The sequence below is a fragment of the Drosophila mauritiana genome, chromosome X, assembly GCF_004382145.1.
Source record: "Drosophila mauritiana strain mau12 chromosome X, ASM438214v1, whole genome shotgun sequence".
Classification (NCBI taxonomy): domain Eukaryota; kingdom Metazoa; phylum Arthropoda; class Insecta; order Diptera; family Drosophilidae; genus Drosophila; species Drosophila mauritiana.
This window is the reverse complement of record NC_046672.1, coordinates 19,212,905-19,234,081: the sequence shown is the minus strand read 5'-3', so window position 1 is coordinate 19,234,081 and position 21,177 is coordinate 19,212,905. Positions and strand designations below refer to the sequence as shown.

At 42.5% G+C, this 21,177-nt stretch overlaps 1 protein-coding gene across 3 annotated transcripts in view; it reads right to left on the bottom strand.

Annotated features, from left to right (window-relative positions):
• Nucleotides 1-21,177, bottom strand: part of LOC117147416 — a 105,430-nt gene that overhangs the window by 59,218 nt on the left and 25,035 nt on the right. The window lies entirely within an intron of this gene.

The window sequence follows — 21,177 nt, the reverse complement described above, 5'->3', positions numbered from 1 at the left end:
AAGCAAAGAGGCGAGAGAAGAAAATCATAAAAACGATATGAAATTTATGCGCATATTTCATTTCTTTTTGTTGAACGCCTGCTTCCTGCATCCACCCCACTTCAGTGGTTGGCTGCTGTTTGGTGGGGTGTGGTGGGTGCTGTTTGGTGGGTGGTGGTAGTTGATGGCTCTTGGGTTGTGGGTGGTGTTGCAGAAGAGGCGTCTTCCGTCTGAACCCCAAGTGATGGCCGTTTCTTGTTGAGTTTTATTCGATATTTTCTTTACATTTTCTTATGCTCACTACATTTTGTTTTCCTGCGGTTGTTATGACGATGCCGTTCTATTTTTCTATGCCACCCAGCCATTCCGAACCACCAGGAGCCACCACGTACCACCCAGTCACCCAATCACCCAACTTGCTCGTTCGTTGGCGGCCAAGCCAAGGTGTAATGTAATGTAATTTAATTCATTCTTTATTCTCCTAACTGGTACAATGCAATTGTATGTTACATTCATGCACAATTTCCGTTTCCGAGCGTATACATATATAGTATATCTGTTATAGTCCTGATCAGCTAACTCGATCTGGCTAGAAATCGCTAAATGTATCTCACGTACCATAGGTATCTATAAGATTGACACATACCCTTTATGTATATGTGCGCACTTTTCTCAGTGTAATCAAATTTGTTCGCGACTTCGATTACGTTCTTTAGGGGTTTTACAACACTCGCAATTTACTTATATTCAAGTACGATTTTAGCAACACTACAAAATATTGCAATACTTTTTCAAGTGCTGTGTAGGGTGTAGGCACTTCGGTTTGCCGCAGCTGCCATCTTTTCCTTTTTTTTTTTTTCTTTGTTAAAGGTGAATTCCTTTGGAGCATGCATTAATATTGCCATCCCTCACACGACACTCCCCTCAGTTTTCCTGTCCAATCTGACCGCCCTGCTGGCCCTGCCGCTGCCAATATATTGATTCCGAGCCGAGCATCCCCAGCGACCTTTTCCCGTCCGCCCACCTCAGCCCTCCGCAATCCACAATCCCCAATCTCCGCCACTTTTGGCGAACTGGCTGGAAATCTTGGTAGTCTGCGCCCGTCGTAAAATGTTTGCCGTGATGTCGGCGCTATCTGTGCAACCGATATTGGATGCAGTCACGCCTCTCAGACACACAACCTTCCGCTTCCCAATGGCCAACGCCCCCTCATCCCCACCACACACAAACACACGAAGATTTAAAAGTAACCCAACACGAGTGGTAGACATCATAAAAGGGCAGGTTGACATCGGTGCAACAATACGAAAAATGTTGCTCAACACAAATAGTTTGCAAGCAGATAGATGCTCCGATGTTCTTTCCTATAAGATGACCACTTTTCAATCGTGCAACAATTTGTTGCACTTGAAAACTTAAGCACCCTATAAGTTATCAGGTAGCTAGATACATATGTTAATCTAGTTTAGTGCTACAATATTTTGCTAAGGGAGTTACTCAAAGATACTCTTTATCTGAGCTTCACATTGTGTACCCTTTTCTTTTTTTGTTTTTACTTTAGTTCGCTGCTATTAGCAACGAAATCTAACAAATTATCACACATGTTCTGCTCGTAAACAAAAAAATTACTGCAGTCATATAAATGTGAGCGAAATAGCATTTGGGTATTAATTTTGTTTTCAGCCCCGCCTTTGTGTTCTAATCTCATCCATCTACGTACACAGCTCTCAAATGCTTTTACTTTTAAGAGCCATGTCGAAATTGTAGCCCTCTAGTTAAATGGGTTCCATGGAAAGGGGGAGTCAATTATATTGTGCTTGTTTCACTCGTGGCCAACATACATACATCTCGCAGAAGAATGAGCAATCGAAATGAAATACACTCTCGGCGCTGATTCACTGTGTGACTTGGCTTCGAAATCGGGGAATTGTAATGCTGATTTCCCCGAATTTCCAACGACTGAAATCGTTAATCGCAGCGGCAAGCACATGGTATAGATTACATTTGACCTATGTCGCTCCATAGCCAGTGCTCTAGCCCCGCATCCTGATAGCTGCTCCATGCTACATGGCATCGTTTTGGACGCTACGATTCCCTCGCACATGATTGACGTAACTATATTTGGCGGCGGTTTTGTTCCCCAGTCGACTGTGTACGGAGTACTGTGTACTGTGTACTGTGCACTGCGAACTACGGACTGTGAAGTGGAGCAAAGGGCAAAGGGCAAACATCATGCAGCAAACACCAAACACCAAACACCAGACACCATACACCATACACCATACACCAAACAGCTAACGACAGCGATAAACACGTGTTGGGCCAGTTGTGTCATTGTTTGTGGACCGGAATCAAAATCACGGAGTTTGGGTCCGAATCATCCAACAATAAATCGAAAACGCGAGCGGAAAAAACACGCACTTAACGAGGCTCATCGAGTGGGGGGAGGGGAGTTCAATTATTGGATGCACTGGGGAAAAGCAAAGGGACCCCAATTATATTATTCAATATGGTATTGATTTATAGCTCCCTTTAGTTTGATAACAAACTATTAATCAATTTTTGGCTTAGTACATAAGTATTTCTATCTGGGAACTTAGAAAATGACTTAAGAGGAAAGTCGGTTTTTGTTGATACTTTCAATGTTTGTTTACAAACACTGAGTAGAGTAGTGTGTGAAATGCTTGTGTCTCAGGGTGGAAAACGATAGCCAAATAAAAGCGGAGAGAACCAATTTGACTGGCATTTAAAAAATAATGGGCTTCGCTCGGTTAGCTTTGAAAAACACATGTGCAACTTTGTTCATTTTTAACACATTGCGCATGTGGTTTATTCGTTCACGCTACGCTTTTTATCAATTTGAAAATTTAACCCGTTCCTCAAATGGGAATACATACGTGGGTATGTGGTAGGATGCACCACTCTTTAGTATAAGAATAAAAAGCTAAATGGCTATAGAGCACAGAAAACTAATTCTCTCTACACTCACTAAATGTGTATTTAGTCTTCATCTAGTGAAACAACAAACACATTCCAGTGCTATATAAGTTATTGAATCCAAGGGAGTTATAAACAATACATGAAACCACCGCCAGGTGGCGCTCACTTGTAGGTTCACATTTACTTTAGCTAAGTAACGGGCATCTGATAGTCGACTCCCTCTGTTCTTTTTTCTTTCTTTTTTTTTTTGAATAAAAAGTTTGTATTTCACCTGATGCATTTCGCATTTGATTTCAGAAGCAATATATTAACACGTTGTGCGGTCGGACGTGAAATGGCCGACGATCCGCGGGCACCGAGCGCCGTACGAGTAATCATAAGTCGCGACTTGCGAGGAAATTGATAGCCGGTGGGGGCGCTCAATCAAATGCGAGTGCATGCAGCTGGTGCCGTTGAATCATCGACGGCATTCATTAGTCATTTAAATTAATTGAACGCGTCTTTTTTCTCTCGCTGCCCGAACAGGTGAAGGTCAACGGGCTAAGCCAGACCACAGGTGAATTTTACACGATACGAACCGTTCTTGTGGGTATGACAGCGCGGCTTACCTGAAAGGAAGAAGAAAAAAAAGAAGAGCTGGTAAAATATACATCATAAATGTTTTAGAGAGGCAAAATATGGGTGGTAATAGAGGTTGGGTGGAGGTATTTCCCTCCGCCCCCCACACGACCAACTAACTTGTAATTTTTCATCCAATAATGCCATATTGTTTCAAATTGGACGGGGGTAATTGGTAATAATTTAATCTAAAACGTACTGCCCGTTTCGTAACTTTTGTACTGTTTTGTAATTCACTTTTTATTGGATATTTAATCGAAAGACAAGCGTCCGACCCGAGGCCATTGCATGTTCACATGTAGGTCATCTAGGATGGCTATGTTGGAAAGTTCAGTTCGCGCAGAGTGGAAAGTCCGCTCGCCCGTCGTGCCACAACATTCTGAAGTCCGTTCTGGTTCCTTCATATCCAGCCATAAAGTCAGTCAGTTAGTCAGTCAGTCAGTCAGTTAGTCAGTCTGTCACACGGGTTAAGCCCCTGGAGGCGGAGGATCTCTAACGAAGCCAAAAGTGGGGGCCTTCAACGGGTTAGCCTCTGCCCTCTTCACTTTCTGCCGCTTTGATTGACTTCAAAAGTCATACATATATATGTATTGCATGAGTGCTTTATCCGTGGCAAAACAAGTTCGTGTTCTATCACCACCACCCGTGACCTTTATCACAACTGTCAATTATGCTATAAAAAATATCCTGAAATAATCAAGGAAAAATGTAAGCGAGGGCAAATCAAAAACAAAAAAAAAAAAAGAAAAAAGGAACGCCACTGGCACAGAATTAAATTGTTTTATTTACGACCCAACCGTTATGCCAATTAAAAAGTGTTACAAGCGAAAATATTCCTAGAAATAGGTATTTTCTTTTTAATTTTTTTTTTTTACATGATGCATGAATGTTGGTGGAATAAGGTCGAAAATTTATGAACTATTCACAAGCGGGCAATTAAAAAATATTGATCATAAGTCAGATAGATACAAATATGTATGTATGCAACTTGTTGGAAGGTTTTACCATAACTGTTTTGCCATCTAGGCAACCTCAAGAAACACCTAATGACAGCACTGAAGAATTCGCGTGTATGTTTGTCTTTTATTTTTTGCAAGCCAAGAAATATGTTTCGTTTCCTTCTTTCTCACCATTTATATACAAATTGGCATACCCACACATAAGCTGTCCAATTTTCGGGACATAAAATGAGCCTCTGGCAGCCTTTTTGCACGAATTTCGGGGGGACAAATATTTAATGCTACCAGTTTTATTAATTATATCGTGCTAAATTGGCACTTCCAGCACTGCGGTGGTGTGCGCTGGGTGAAACCCGAACATCTGCCGGTTCTCATGTTGCGATTCGCCGCTTCCCCCGGTAAATTGATGAGCTCAGCGCGGCAAACATCAACGGACACTCACCCACAGTCGTGGCATACGCCCACATAATTAACACTTTGGTTCGATGTGGGTAAATATTTAGCATGCGTCTATAAAGCGGACTACTGTGCACCACGGAACGGGCAGCGACTCCTGCCCTGCCCTCCACTGCGCTCTCCCTCTCCCTCTCTGTTGGCCAAATAAATTTATTCAAGCCATACAGTACCGTACCGTACCGTACCATATACCCTAATAGAGCAACTTGACTGCCGCCGCCGCCATTGAGTTCACGAGATGGAGGAGAAATCACAAAGGAGCCGAAAACAAATGGTGCTGGGGATGGGGAAAGCAAAGTAACACCGCCCACTTTGGCTCGCAAGGTGGAGCCGGAGGCGGTCCAAAACGCCTCCGCCTTTGACTGGGATAATCAAAGCTTCGGATAGCCCCATGGCCCAGTCTAGCCGCCATACCATACTAAACCAAACCACACCACACACGTGCTGCTTGGTTTGTGGGTTATGGGACTTGGGGTTGATTCAAATTACCCAACGCACTCAACGGAAAAAAGAAAAATAAAAAAAGAAGAAAATAGAATAAGGCACAAGGAAAGCTATCAACATACGTGAAAGTTCCTCGTGTATCGAGCTACCTTAAATCGCCACTTGAATAAATAAAGGTTATAAAATCGGTTGGGCGAGAAAAAGTCATAGCAGAGGCCTTGGGCTACCTTCCTTAGTTACAAATCAAAAAAAAAAAAAAAGTATTGTACAGTTTCAATTGAGTGCATACATCATAGTCTAACCAACACTGGATAATCCCTTGGCTAGATTCTTACTTGCTCTGGTAAATGGTTTTGAACGATTTCAGCCAAGATTGCAGTATACGTGACATTCACAATGCCAGCAAGTTGCAATAATGATGCCGAATCTCAACGGGGGCAAGTGCTTTTTGGCTGAAAAAGCACTCGGTTCCCGCCCACTTTCTATCTGCCACGCCCACCTAATGTCGCCCAGCGTCAAAGAGAAACAGAATCGAAATTTAAGGAAGCTTAAATGCAAAGTAGTTTAAGACATAAAGCTAAGAAATCGAATCAATTATTTCGCCAGCATTTAAAATTGATCAGTTTAAATTTCAAACCCTGATGTGTATCCTGTAAAAACCATTAGACATTGTAATATCCTTTCCTTGGTGTATTCCCACTATCACGTGCCGTGAGCCAACCTTCTGCCAAACTGATTTCCAAAGAGCCAAACTTTCCGTACAAAGTAGACTTATTGGTCGTGTGCTAACTGTCAATCATCATAACTATATGTGACGTCTGAAGCAGTTCAGTTTGGAATTAGAAAAAGCTTTTAGCTAGCCAATGCCGTTGTACAAAAAGCATAAAAAAGTATTGCCAGGAATCGAGACTGCTGGCAGTGTGTGTGTGTTGTGTGTGTGTGTGTGACTGACTATCTGGAATGGCTGAATCGAACTTTATTGCCACTGAAATGGGGTGCTAATTGCATCGACCTTTGCTAACAGTCGACTCGAGTCCATCCGTCCATCCGCCATCCGCCATCCGCCATCCGCTCCCATTCGAGCGTAGTATCGGTATCGGTATCAGTTTCTGTTCCTGTTTCTGAACCGCGCACCTCCTCTTTTATTTATGTTTATCGCAATTAATTAATCTGTCTAATGGCGTGTTGGGTAACGAGTGCGGCCAGGCCGGCTTTAACCCAGTTTTGTTGCACAACTCTGAATGACATCCATCTCTCAATTCATCCGGCTGGCTGACTGGCTGGCTGGTCGTTTGCGTTCTCTACTCTGACGGCAAAGGCAACTCTTGTCCGTATGTCCGTGTGTCCGTATGCCCGTCCTTGTATCTGTCCGTCTGTCCGTTCGTATGTACATACATCTGTCCGTATGCATGTACGTACATACATCTGTCCGTATGTATGTGCGTACATACATCTGTCCGATGTGTCGGACGTGCGCTTGTCTAAATGCATTTATAATGCCAATCAATCAAACGCAATTATAAACCCTATTGGCGCGATGTCTGTTCGTGCAATTGCCTCCTTTAAATACGAGGAAGGCCTGTGTGGGTCGGATCTGTTCAGTTCAGTTTAGTTGAGTTCGGTTCGGTTTGGCTTGGGAACTGGCTTGGCTTGGTTCGCGTAAGGCAAAGTAATGGCATGTAATAGTTTTGCATCGGGCCTGACTTGCAGTTTAATTCGGTGGGATGACGCCCCTCTAATCGCTGTGGTTTTGAGATTACTTTTTACTACTGCCTGACTATAGTTGAATTAAGCATTGAATTCACATCATTCCACATAAGGGAATTAATTATTATTTAGCAACATTCTTACAAATGCGAATTGTGGTTTCGATTTTTACATTGTCGAATTTTTTATTAGCTATTATAAACTCAGATTTCTTGGTTTATTGATCTTAATGGAATGTGAACCATTTGTTAGCCAGAATGTAGACATAATGTCAACATAGGTCCGAACTAGACCATATAAACACATAGATTGAATTTTCTGGGCAGGCTCAGTCGAGTAACCATAACTAGACAAAGACAATTCCATAAGAAACAAAATGCTGCAAACCCTGCTTGGTTTTTTAAAGCAATTTTGTTAGTTTGCATACTAATCCTGGCAAGTATTTCATATTCGGCAACTACCTTCTATTCTCTATTCATCTTTTTTCCACTCTGCCTGCCTTTTGCCTTTTGTGAAGGGGGGCGTGGTAATACCTTTAGTGGATGTGATTACCTTGAGCAATGCATTCACATTCATTGTAGTTGCTAACACTGACCCAGATCCTGCCGCAGAACAAAGCTAAACGTGACCAAGCAGCAGATTCTCAGTGGCTTCTATCAAGCTTTTGCGTCCTATTTGCTGGCTGGCTGACTGGCGTCATAACGAACCAAAAGTGCAAGCCATAAGCATTTTCTAATTTGTAATATATCACATTGCCGCAGCAGCAGAACAAACCGATCCCAATGAGACAAGAACAATATTTTATTTCTATTTAAATGTAAAAAAAACCACACACACACACACACTCAAAAAGGTTGTAATTAAAAGTCTCAAAATGCTTTGGCTTGGGCGAGGGAGGGGGTGTGTGCGCTTTTCCGGTTATTATGAAAATTATAATAACCTAAAAATCAACATGGTCCTTGCCTCGAACCCACTGGCCTCTACGAACCCACCCATATGGCCCATATACCATTTAACTACCGAAAGGACCTCCCACGGTGTACCCCCTCCATCGCTCTCTCCCTCTCTCTCTCTTTCCAGAGAGTGAGAGATAGAGAGGGAGAGGGCGAGTGGGGCATTGCGTATGAAGTCCTTTTATGACATGTTTGCCATTTATCTGTTTGTTTGTGAGCTTTGCCGTCTGTGTTTTGCTTTTTGCTCTGTTTGCTCCATTCTGTTTGGCCGTTCGCCGTCTCTGTCGCGCCATCTCACGCCCTCTCTTTCTAGTCTCGCTGTTTTTTACTGGCCCCCAAAAAATTTGCATAATAAATAAATGCCGAAGAAAAGAGCAGAAGCGAGCGAGAGGCAAATAGAAGAAAATATGACTTTTAGCCGAAAACCCTTAATCAAAAGTTTAAACAATATAAAATTTTTAAAATATGATGGAATAATAAAAGCGGCCAGCGCAGAAGAGACCGAGTTTCATGAGCTCGCATTCCCGCAGATATCCAAATAATGGAGTCCACACTTTGTCCACTCGCCATTTTCTAGCTGCGTCCTGCCATTTGAAAGCACAATTTTGCCGCATTTCATACTTCTAGCCGTGGTCATTGGTCCTTGGTTCTCTTTTTTTTCCGCGCCTGCCTTGCACTTGTGGCTAATGCAAAGAGCCGAATCGGAAATCTGGCCCAGTGGGCCAATGTTTCACAAGAGGACACTTGCCGCGTTCCCCTGTTCGCATCAAAGTTATTTAAGGTATTCCACTAAATCTTGCCTTAATGGCTAATTTAAAATATGACAGGACCGTGGATCAGCAGAGGGCCATTCGTTCTGTCCCTCATTGTTTTAAAAGTTTTCAAACTTATTTTATTAGCGCTTTCATAAACTCCCCAACGAGTCTTTAAACAATAAAGCGCATTTTCTTTTTTCTTTCCTTCTTTCTTGTGATTGATAACCCTCATCATATTTAATGAAATTTTGAACTTGGCGCAGTTATCACTTTCAATCATTCAAACGATTTAAGTTCAATTCAATTTAACGTCTATATCTACACATTACTTTTATGGCACTATATATGTACATATATAGGCATATATGTAGGGCTAACATGAAAATACGCACAATCATTTTGTGGCCAATAATGTTCGCCTGACTATTTAAAAAACACCCAAAAATAGGCGCCATTCGGCAAACAATATATTCATATTCACACTCAGGTGACAAGGCAGGAATTTTCGCAGGAATTCAAGGAGGCTCGAACTGTGGGAAAACCCACGAAAAATAGTCACAATACGAGCCAAATATAACAAATGTGTCTTTTTGTTTAGTATTAATGGTCGGTTGGGGCATGGAATTATTTGCTTGGCCGAAATGTTTAATAAAATTCGTGAAAACTCGGGGCGAAAGAAGACGACTCATCTTCACCATCCCAAGGATGGAGCCAAGCTATGTCTAATGAAATTCCTTTGAACCCTTTGCACCAGGAATAGCTCAATGAATGGAGTTCGATGGCAGATTGGCAAGCGTTGTTGCTGCTCGCCTGCCTAATGGATTTTAAAATCATTTTGCCAAATTTGCCAAAGTGCAAGGCAATGGGTACCCAAATGGCAGAAAGTGCCTGGGAAAAATGCAAAATTGGGTCAAAAGAATGCAAGTGTGTTAATCACATGGAGCATATTTTGAAGAACATTAAAAGCGTTTTAAACGAGGCCAGAAATGCTAATAGCAAGCCTCGTAAATCTCAGCTTTTTCTCCTACTCCGCAGGATGGCCAATAAAGGGGCCCAGATAGTCGGTTCGCTCCCAGGAGCAGCTCCATGGATTGTGGCCATGTATCCTGGTCTCCCCGTATTCCGTATCCCGTGTCCTGTGTCCTTCTCTTGCTCCGTAGACCCGCCCTGCCGTTGGACCCTTTTAATCGGATGGCTTTTGTCACAGCTTACCCGCTCGGGAGTGGTTAGTTACGGTCCAAGGGGGCAGGGGCAGGGGCAGGGAATGGTCGCTCTGCTGGATCTGGGTATTCGGCTGGTGATATCCGTACACAAAATTATTTCGATTCATATATGCAAGAGCCCAAAAAGGATGCTGGCCGACAAAGTGGCTTATTCATTTGCTGGGGATTTCGATTAAGTGCACAACGGCTTCCGATTTGATCTGCACGATTTGAAAATTATTTAGGCAAACATTGGCAGTTGGCTGGGTGGGGTACACGATTTGTGTGCTGGGGCTTACACACCACCACCACCACCACCTGTGGGTTCCGCCCCACCCCTTGGCCCCATCCATATCCAGCAGCATATGACACTTGTCGTCGTCACGGCACTTTGGCCTGTGACTGAAATCTGCTGTGGGCGCACCCTCATCGTCCACTGTCCACTGTCCACTGTCCATCGTCCAGTATCCAGTATCCAATGTCCAGTGTCTACAAACCGGACGGAAACAGTGACAGCCGTGATGTATGATGTTTGTAATATTTTGTGTCACATTAAGAAACAGGTGCGTCCAAATATTTGGCCCGGGTGTGACAAGCGGTCACTTGGTCGGTGGTGGCCTGATGGTTGGGGATGTCCTGATGGAGATGGATTCATTCGGCACGACAATACTTGGGTCGGTTAGGCTAATCAGATATATGGGTATATGAACCTCGTCTTATCGCGCTAAGTAAGTGCACTTGAGAGACTCAGCAGTTTGCGTAGTTTTCTTTTTTGCCGTGCAACTGATTCTTCAATCGAGTCAGCAATTCATTTCATTTGGGTCAAAGTAACTCAAAACGAGTCCAACTGAATCAGCACAGGTAATCCAATACTTGATGGCAAAATAAATCGGTTGAGAGCGATTTCCAAATCAGAACACAATTTGAGATGGTTATGCCGCTGTTTAAGTTACTAATCAAGCTGCCAGATGCGCAAACGAACGAATTTGTTGCAACAGCGCCATCTGCTGGAGCGTTTAAAAGGCACATGGTACATGCACAGTGCAGTAACGATATAGATATCAAATAAAAGCGGTGATTTGTACGGGTTGTTGTGTTTTCCAACCCACAAGTGCCACATTACAAGGTGGCCCGCTGACATAGGGAAACACGTTGAAGCGTCTCTGGACCGCAAATATCCCCCTCTCTCTCTCTCTCTCTCTCTGTGCTTTTGGCCAACATATAAAAAGAGGCCGTAAAACGCTTGCGGGCCGAAAGCAAAAAAAAAAAAAAGCGCAAACATAAAATTGCTAATTTGAATAAGTCACGTGACACACGGCGGCGTTAGCCTTGACAGCGGTGTTGCTGAATCGGAAAGTTCTGTGGACTTGTGGATGGATATATATGTATATATATATATATATCTATATATATGTGCACAAGCATACCCGGCAATATATATACTCTGCTTTACTGGAGACGAAGACACGCGCATTATACTTGGCCTGGCTCAGCAAATGGCCGACACGACTGTTGACGTAGTCAAACCCAAATTATGGAAATTTGTCATCGTGTGCGAAAACATGCGATATGTGGCTCAAGAGTTCTGGAGGAGGATGGAGGATGCCTGGATGGCTGGCTGGCTGGTTGGTTGGTTGGTTGGTTGGTTGGTTGGTTGGAAAAATACAAAACTGCGGCACATACAATGCGTTGCGTTGCGTTGCGTTAACTTGACTGCCGCCCATCGCTGGATTTCATTATCATGCAAAGAGCGTTTCTCCAAGTGGGACTTCATCCCACTGTTCCGTCCGTCCTCTTAATACGTTATTTATTCGCACACTTTCATTTTAATCGTAAATGCAGGCGGGTCAGCGCCGCAATCTCCCAGAATGAAGCAAAAAACAATTATGTCCGCAAATTGGTGTCAATTTTTGCGTCCGCTGTTTGTTATTGCCTCGTTGGTTGCCTGGTTGTCATGAATGCTAAAATGACATTGGTGTACCAACGTCACCATTACCATCATCATCATCATCATCACCATCACGTTCCCAACTAACCACCCACCACTTCCTTTAACGATGATGGAATCGCCGTCCGTCATGCAAAGTGCCTCGTCCGCAAATGTTTATTTCACACGCTTTCATTTAAATTTGCTAATTTCTTACATACTAAATGTAACTGGCGCAGTCACCCAACCACCCAACCACCCACAAAGCCAATTATCCGTTTAGGGCTGTAAATAAAACCGCATTTTTCATGACAAACGTGACATTTTCGTTCGAAATCTATTGCAAGTAAGGGGTATTCAAGCGTCGAGCTATCAGCGTTGCCTTAAATCAAACTTCTTTTGCGAGCTCAAGAAAGCGTCGCATTCTGTTTGGTTTTCTCGTTTATTTTTTTTTTTGCAAGGCAAACCCCTTTCTTTGACCTGTGCGCATAAATATTGAATAACATTTTTTGTAACAAATTCCGATGCGATTTTTTTTTATTGCATTTTCGCAGGGAAGCCAATGGCCGAGATATTGAGTTTACTTTTCCCACCATGCAACACAATCCATTCGTTTCTGATGCAAATTTAAAGGCGTGGCAACGGATGCAACGAATGGCACTAAAGTGCACAATAACGACACATCGAATATCCTCTAAATCGATGGACGAGAAGCAATCTTAACTTTCCACTGTCTATCTATCTTAATATGGCGAGTAAAGCAACTTTTCTGCAAAAACATTCCCCCTTTCCGCGACTTTAACGACTTTTGCTCTCGCCCTTGTGTGAACAACTCAAATTCAAGCGCATAACGTTAATCGACATCCGGAATCTATTTCCCCCCCTTCGTCACCAGCCTTCCTCCGACCGACAGTTTTCATCGCCGCCCACATTCGTCACTAACCGAATTCGCTTCCCAGCGTCGACATTCAGAGTCGCAGTTTTTCAGCGGAATTCACTTTTGCTGACATCGACTCGAAATGACTTTCCGCGTGAAAATTGTCAGAAAAGTGTGGAAAAAGTGCAGGCGGAAAAAGCCCGGTGCGAAAACACAATTTCCCCAAGGTGTAACGAAAAGTAGATGTATCGCAAACAATTATTTATTTAAGGGCGTTAAAGTTAAACAACATTTTGCATGCGTTCATGTCCGGCAAGCATACAATTTGTGCTCAAAGCGGTTAAACCATTTTCTTGCAATGTTTTTAAAACTATCAGAAATTTCACAATTTTGTGGCTATTTGCTTTTAATTGGCTTGAGAGTTTATCAAAATAATCATAACAAACCGCTGCCAACTAATATTTATTTGTTAAACTTACAACGAATTCCAAACTTCAAAATTTGGAATTATATTATATGTGTGTGTGTAAATATTAAATTTAAAGAATTGTTATCAAATTGGTTATTTGTAAATTACGCGTAGCTGTTGCCTTTTATAATGCAATTAATTAATGCCGCCATCGGAGTTTTTAAGCCCCTGCATTTGACTTTTTGAGACCTATTCTTTGTGCCGAGGCATATTTGTTCGAGTGGCTCTACATTTCCTGATTAATTAAACGCGTGACTCTCATAATTAGTGGGCTTTATATTTTATCATGACAGCGCTTCTCCTCCCGCCTCTGCTTCTGCTTCTGCTTCTGATTCTGATTCTCCCTGGAAACAGCGCTCCTCTTGCCACGCCCAGAATTTACGCTGGAACACGAAAAAAAAAAAATTAGGTTTTTAGAAAGATATGGCGAAGACATCGCAACTCGCACTCGCAGTTGTCGCAGCTGTTTGTCATTTTTCCATTTTCCACACACACACACGCAGTTTGTTTCGCCGGTGGTAACTTGGTGACTTGGTTGGCAACTTGGTGACTTGGTGACCCCGCTGGTTGGTTGGTCGGGTGGTTGGGTGGTTGGTGCTTTAATGCCGGTCATATGACTTCTGCTTTTCGCCGTCACTTTTATGCACATGAGACAATGCTTTATCAACAGCCATCCACTGTTTTGTTTCGTTTTTTTCGAATTTTCATAAATGAAAATTTGTTCCAACAATATTTTAAGTTTTTTTTACACAAACACAAACACTGGCACGAAGCCGTAGTATTTTCGGTATGATGCGGTGGAGGGGTGTCGAAATTTGGAAGCAGACTTGTAAGTGGTTTTCCTGATTACACAACGGCTGGATAATGTGTGCTGTCTCTGGCATCTAGTATGTGCGGCAACAAAGATTTACGCGCTAAGCAACTTTTTTTTTTATTTTATTTTATTTTTTTTTTTTAACAAACTTTAAGTTGCAGGTGTGTTGGTGAGTACGCAGCACTGTGCTGTTCAGCATTGTGGAAACCCAATCGGCAATATTGACAAAACACGGGCGCTGCCGCATCCCGGCGAATCGTCAGGATTCCAGATCGCAGGTAAGAGCAAGGATGAAGGAAAAAAAAAAAAAGAAAAGTAGACAAAATTGGCTGTCAAATGGGCCGCTGGGGAGAGAGTGCCACAGCTCGACAGCACCGGCTAATGGCACTCTCGTCTCGATTCTTAATTCTAGTTGCCGGCATATGTGTACGCAGCAGTCGAGTTCGAGTGTATCATGTCCCAACACATCCTGTGTCCCGGGTCTTGTGTCCTATATCCTGTGTCCTCCCCGACAAAGGTGCATATTTTGGCTTATTCATGGTTCAATTATCCATGGCGATGTGACAAGGCAGAGCAACCAGCGGCGCAGCGTGGGAAGCAATTTATGTCGCTTCGAGCGCATTTATTTTGAGTGTCGAATATAACTTAGAAGTTGTCAACCACTCCACTCCGTTTTTCCTCGAACGCATGTGTTTATCGGAGGATCTGTGTATCTATTTAGTTATTATCTTAGCTAATTGTCCTTCGGGATGTCCTGCAACAGAGTGCTCGTAATTTAATGAGTTTGTTCGGTAAATGCATGTGCTTTGCCCGAATGGTGTTCTATGTGAGATTTGAAGAACTGGCCTTGTGGCGAAGCCAAACGAGGGGGTGGTAAAAGGCATGATTTAACGCCTCCATGCCAGGCTTTTTTTTTTAAGGACCTCCAAACACACACACACACACACACACGTGCGAGTCTGATGGGCACGTACCTAAAATTATAGAAGTTGTGAGGCATACATACATGAATATTAAAAATGGCATACAATTATTTGTTTTCCTCTGACATTGAATACAGATGAACGAGCACACACACAGCTGCGTTCAACATAATAGCACTCATCGAAATAATACGACGCCCATAAAAATGCATAAGTAATGTTACAGCTCAAAAATCTTGATTTAAGCCCATAAAAACCAGATTGCCACACAATATTTATGAATGTCTTCATATGCCTTCAACTTTAAAGGCTTGCCATCGCCTCCTCTTACAGCGCGCGGCAATTCTAAAGAGCCCGTCTGATATCCAATGTTTAAAATTGTGATTTCATTTAGAGAACATTTTTTAATTGCATGACCCCAATCCACGGCTCTTCTTCCATCCATCCAAGGTCTCGGTGGTGCGCTGCACATGTGGCGGACGGATGGAGCTCTCGAATGGCGTCGAGGATGATGGCTGTGCATATGGATGTGGCTATGGCTATGCACCCAAGCTGACGAGCAGGCCTTCCTTTTTTTAACCAACCAACCAACCAACAGTGGCAGCAAAAAATTAAGAATATAATTCAACCCAATGAAATCTTTTTGAAAGCAATCATTCGCTTCAAGCGGAGCCCACTCGACTCATCATCATCATGGTGGCCATTCGTTAAGGGATTTTAAATGTATTTTAAATAAATATATATATATATATTTAAGATTATTATTTTTTCGTACAGTTACATCTACTGTGCCCAGCTCCACTCCTGCCCCTGCACCCTTTTTCTGCCACAACCGCCTGGTCGTCTGTGTTGTCTCATTATTTGTGATTTCTCGAAATCCCCTTCCGTCGACTCATTGCACTCCAACGCTTGGGCGGGCACTTCCCAACCACCCACCACCCACCACCTACCACCTCGTACCACCTAAAAAACCCCCTAAGCCCCATCGTCATCGCCATCGCACCGAACATGACACGCATGCTGCCCCCGCAGGAGGCGTGTACTTTGTTTGAAGCGCAGCTCGCAGACAAAATTCGCAGGCACACTGAGAGAAATGGAAACAAAACAAAAGTGACGGCGGCCTTCCCCTTCTTTCGCTGATGGTTGCCAACTGCCAACTCTGCTTTGTGCGACCGAATGTGCGCTGTTTACTTAACAAAACGCAAAAGTGGGCGCACTTCGGCTAACGGAAAACGGAAAACGGAAGTGACTTCCGTTTGGCGACAAGACGCAAATGCCTTATCTTAATTGCGAAAGAAACACACACATAACATATTCCACTTACGCATTCTTTGACATTTATTTGACATCATCAGCGGATTAGCACAGGATTTCATTTCTGATCCCACCTCAAATTGTTGGCTTTGAACTTCATAAAATAAAAGAGCAATACAACAAAGTTTAATAATAGCCCCCAGTGTTTTCAAATAAAAACGAACCTTTTCTTGAAATTTCGAGCCAACACAAGGATTTGCTTAAGAGATGAGCTGCCTACTTAATGCCAATTAATTAGTGCGAGGGAAAGTGTGTAGCGAAAAAAGGGTTCGATTAATGTATAATTCATTTGGAAATGGGCTTGCAATTGAAGTGTACGTTTATAGTGCGAATTAAACAAGGCTTTAAGCTGGCTTATGACTTAAATTATTACGCAGATGAAGCACAGTGTGACCAAATTGTTTGCCAGTTTTTAGAAATATGTACATGCATCCCTGTTTTTACATCACTCGTTTCATTTCTCAGTTCGCTTACATTTTGAATGGCAGCATTCCAAGCTGGTGGAATTCATTTTTTGAGTGCAGATGTTTGTGTGCATTTATGTGTGGGCACCAGCAGCGCTCGAATACATTAACATCCAAAACGTTAGCGTGCCAAGGACCGACTGACAATAATTTTCCAGTCCTGCAAAGTACATTTTTCCCCCAAGCTCCCCAATCCATCCAACCAACCAACCCACCATCCGGCCAACCATCAACACCCACCACCCACTTTTATCGCCTTCGACCTCAACGGGGGAAAAGTGCTGTTTTGTCTGAGGCCATAAAAAGGGAATTTCAAAACCATAAATTGATAAATTGATAATATAAATTAACCAATTCGATATTAAACTTGAATGCGGCTGTGGGCTGTGCGCTTAAGTGTGACGCCAAAGAAACGACAATAAAAATATAAAAAGGAAAAATTTAGTAAGAATAATCCCTCAGAAATATGACTGTTGAGTTTTCAGCGATTTTCCGAGCAAGGCGTGGCATTTATATATATATATATATATACCTTCTTGTTGCATTCTTTTCTTCAGGAATGCCAAATACCCTTTGAAAATAAATGAAGAAAAAAAGAGAAAATAATGTGCCAGGGAAAGCGGGAAAAATGTTTTAGGTCCTTGTATCTTGTATCCTTGGATCAACACAATAACCGTGCGGATAATTTGCAAACCCGTATGTACATACACATTGAAAAGCCAAGACAATGTATACATACATATGTACATGCCTATGTACATACTTAGTGTTCTCAGAGGCTTCCCAACGCTGCTAATTAAACAAACTTTGAACTAATCAGCTAATCACATTCGGTGATTTAGTCAGGATCCGTAGAATATTGTTTATGGGATTAGCAGGTCCCTCGAATAATAATAATCGATTTCGAAGTGTAAATTTAATTCACATATAATTTCGATTTATATTCAATGTGTGTCAATTTGTGACTTTTTACAAGTGTATCTGCCGAATGCCAACCAACTAATCCCACACCATATCCATATCCGTATCCATATCCATGTCCCTAACCCCATTCCTATCCTGCCATCCGAAAGCTCCTTGGATTCCGTTTTGTATGCGCTGCCAGACGCTTTGATGTTACACACGATGTTGTTATGCTCGTAAAAATACTTTTACGTAATCATTAGTATGGGCAGAAGCTGGCGAGAGCGTCGGGATTCGCTCCAGGAGCAGTCCAATGCATGGAATAGTTGGTTAGGTGGTGGACAATCCATGCACACATAATTGCACACCACATAGCCATGGCCATTAAGTTCTAATCCGAAAACGGCTGTCGAAACTATTTGCAACTTAATGTTGATCAGTTCAGCTTAACAGCGAGTTCTTAGTGGGCCAAAACATACATACAATGTATGTACGTATGTATGTACATATGTTTGGAAGTAACACTGCTTAATTTCTGCCTGCTATGCGGTTTAAACTCTCTACTTGCATTTAATTCAAGTTAACAAGTTAATATAGTTGCTGCCTAGTCACTGGACATTCCCCATATATATATATATATATATATATATATATATTAAGTTTTTTTTTCCCACAAAATACGAAACTCGTAAATAACTCATAATCTTTAAGTGGTTAAAGAATAGCGTCGAAAACGTTGATTATGGCACTTGGCATTTTGTTTGGTCTGCCCTGGATACATAAACAAACCATCGGTCACGGTCTATTGGCTTTGGCCAACATTTGTTTTGTTTTTTTATTTTTTTTATGTTAGTTTTTCCGTTATATATATTTATAACCGAAATTAGCTGTCAATTATGAAAGTAAGTCGCTGGCGACCGCAGAGGAATCCCGGGTGAGCGGACACATGCACGCAATGACTTCGGTGTCCATTACGTCCATTTTATTTGACCTATTGCGCCGTGCTGGAGGTTCCGCTCCTGCCAGCGCTTCTTAAGCCGGTAAATTGCTGTCAATTAGTGGGCGAAAGTAATAAATAAGCCAAGAAGACCACGACCACAGCACCATGTTGTCACTCCAAGAGGCAATCAAGGGCAGGCAGGCAGGCAGGAAGGCCGGTAGCTCGGCTCGGCTCTGGAGGACAGGTGAGCTAGCTGCTCTAGCTGCTCTAGCTCCTCTAGACACCAGCTCTCAGCTCCCCCAGCTCTGGAGCTTTGGCCCAGAGTGCGTAACTTTTCCACACCTTCTGCTTCATCGCAGCGGCGAAGTTGGGCGACCTTCATTGACATTTTTACATGTCCTGAAGGACACAGACCATCCCTCTGCCCCTGCCCAAGCCCCTGGCGACCTAGCTGTGGCAGGAGGAGAAGGAGAAGGAGGAGCAGGAGGAGCAGGAGGATTCATTGTTATGGAAGGGCGGGCATGCTGTAATATGTTATTGTTGCCAGCATTTTTATTGGATTTTTACAGGTGAGCATTGCCATTAAGAACGCCCATTCCACAACCTTGCCCCAAAAACCACATAGGTATGCAGTACATATATGTACATACATATGTAGTATGTAGGGCCGATATATATTATGAAAGGTGGCAATGGCAATTCAATACGCAGCCTAATAGAAATGCGATCGATCTGGATGTGTGCAACCTGTAACCTTTTTATACACCTATCTTAAGTCAGTAATTCCTCTTTTTCTGGAGTAACTTATTTAGTTCGCCCACATCTGAGGCACACTTTTCTCAAAGTCTAGCAGCTCTATTTTGCCATTAAAGCGCTCAGCACGGTCTGTTGATCCAAGTGCTCCTAATTTTAATGAAATTTACTCGAAGCGTGTATTTTTTCACGCATTGAGCGCACATATGAAATGTGTTAAATATGTTAATTTGTTTATTTTATGGGAGCGAAGAAGTAAAGTACATAAGTAGAGTGAACCGCAGGCATTTCATTTCATTGCGGTTCATTGCAGGCATACTTCAGATACTTTATGCGTTGCGATTGAATCTTTGGCATTTAATCCTGCGCAACTTCCATGGCCTGAATCAATGTTCCGCTGAATCGATTAGGTCTATCGGGTTTCTACCTCTCACTATCGGAATATTGCTCAATTTTGCGGATAGATATCTGGGTGTGATTTTTCACAACAACTTTCTTCTTTTTTTTTTCTTTTTTTTTTGATTCCTGAAAACGGAAAACGAGAAAAAACGACCTCTATTCGCCGGCAGGAATATTTTCCATGCATGCGTGTTTCACATTCCTCTCGTGTCGCCTGTCGTTTTTTTTTTTTTGTTTTTTGTTTTATTTTTCATCTATTTTTATTTACCCCAAGCCTTTTTTGTATGGGCGCCCAATTCTCGGTTTGTCAGCAGAAAAACAAAATGGGGTGTGGATGTGGGTGGATTGCGAATGAAAGACACGGGAGCTGGGAACCCATATTGATTAATCTTGTCATTAACATTTTTGCAAATGTCATTTGAAGTTGATTCGTCCTTGTCTTCGTTCGGATATTGTTTGTTTGTTGCTCTACTTGATTTTCATAGAGAATGGCGAAAACAATTTAAGAATGGGAGTGAGAATTGCGGGGAAAGTAAGCTGACTGCCTCACTGCCTGACTGACTGGATGTCTGAATGGCTCATCATCATTGTCATCGGCATCCGACATCCGACATCTTCGCGGAAACTTTGGATTCTGCCCCATGGAGAAAGCTCTGCGTCGCCATCAATAGTAGACATACAAATGGTGCCCCGGAATTTCTATAATTTATAGGCTTTCAAAGCCATTTACATTCGCCATTTCACCATTACACCATTTTGCCGACCATGGCCAAAACAGGAAGCCCAACGCGTCTGCCAGCATGACTAGGGTATACGGTTTGGTACATAAAGTCAAGTTGTCGCAGGCAGTTTGGCATACCATAAAAGCGGGCCAAATAAAATCCAGTCTCCTGCTGATGTGCTCCAAACCACCAAACCTAATTTTATTATTTGTCAACTTTTGTAACAATAAAAGAAGGAAACAACACCACCACCTCTACCATTATTTGCCATTAAACAATCTCGAATGGCTGGCGGCAGTTGAGAGTATGGGTGCATTGTATAAGATTACCAATTAGCCACTTGCCCAAGCTACCCAGAAATAACAATAGATTATGCATGATATTCACTGGAATTGGTTACATCCAAAAATCAGCTCCATCACTTATCCTGAATAGCAGAGTTAATAAGTAAAAAATGGGCTAAATACCGAAGGCAGCTCAGTAAGAGCTTAATAATAAAATACTTAAGCGGGTGCACTCGTTATTTTTTATGGTTTAATGGTATGTTAGCATGTTTCTAACAACCCGTTGACAGCATTCGCCAACAAAATCTTCGTTGTCACCGTGATGCTGACGCATTTTGGCCTGGCAAAGAACAAAAATGAGCGGAAACACGCGGT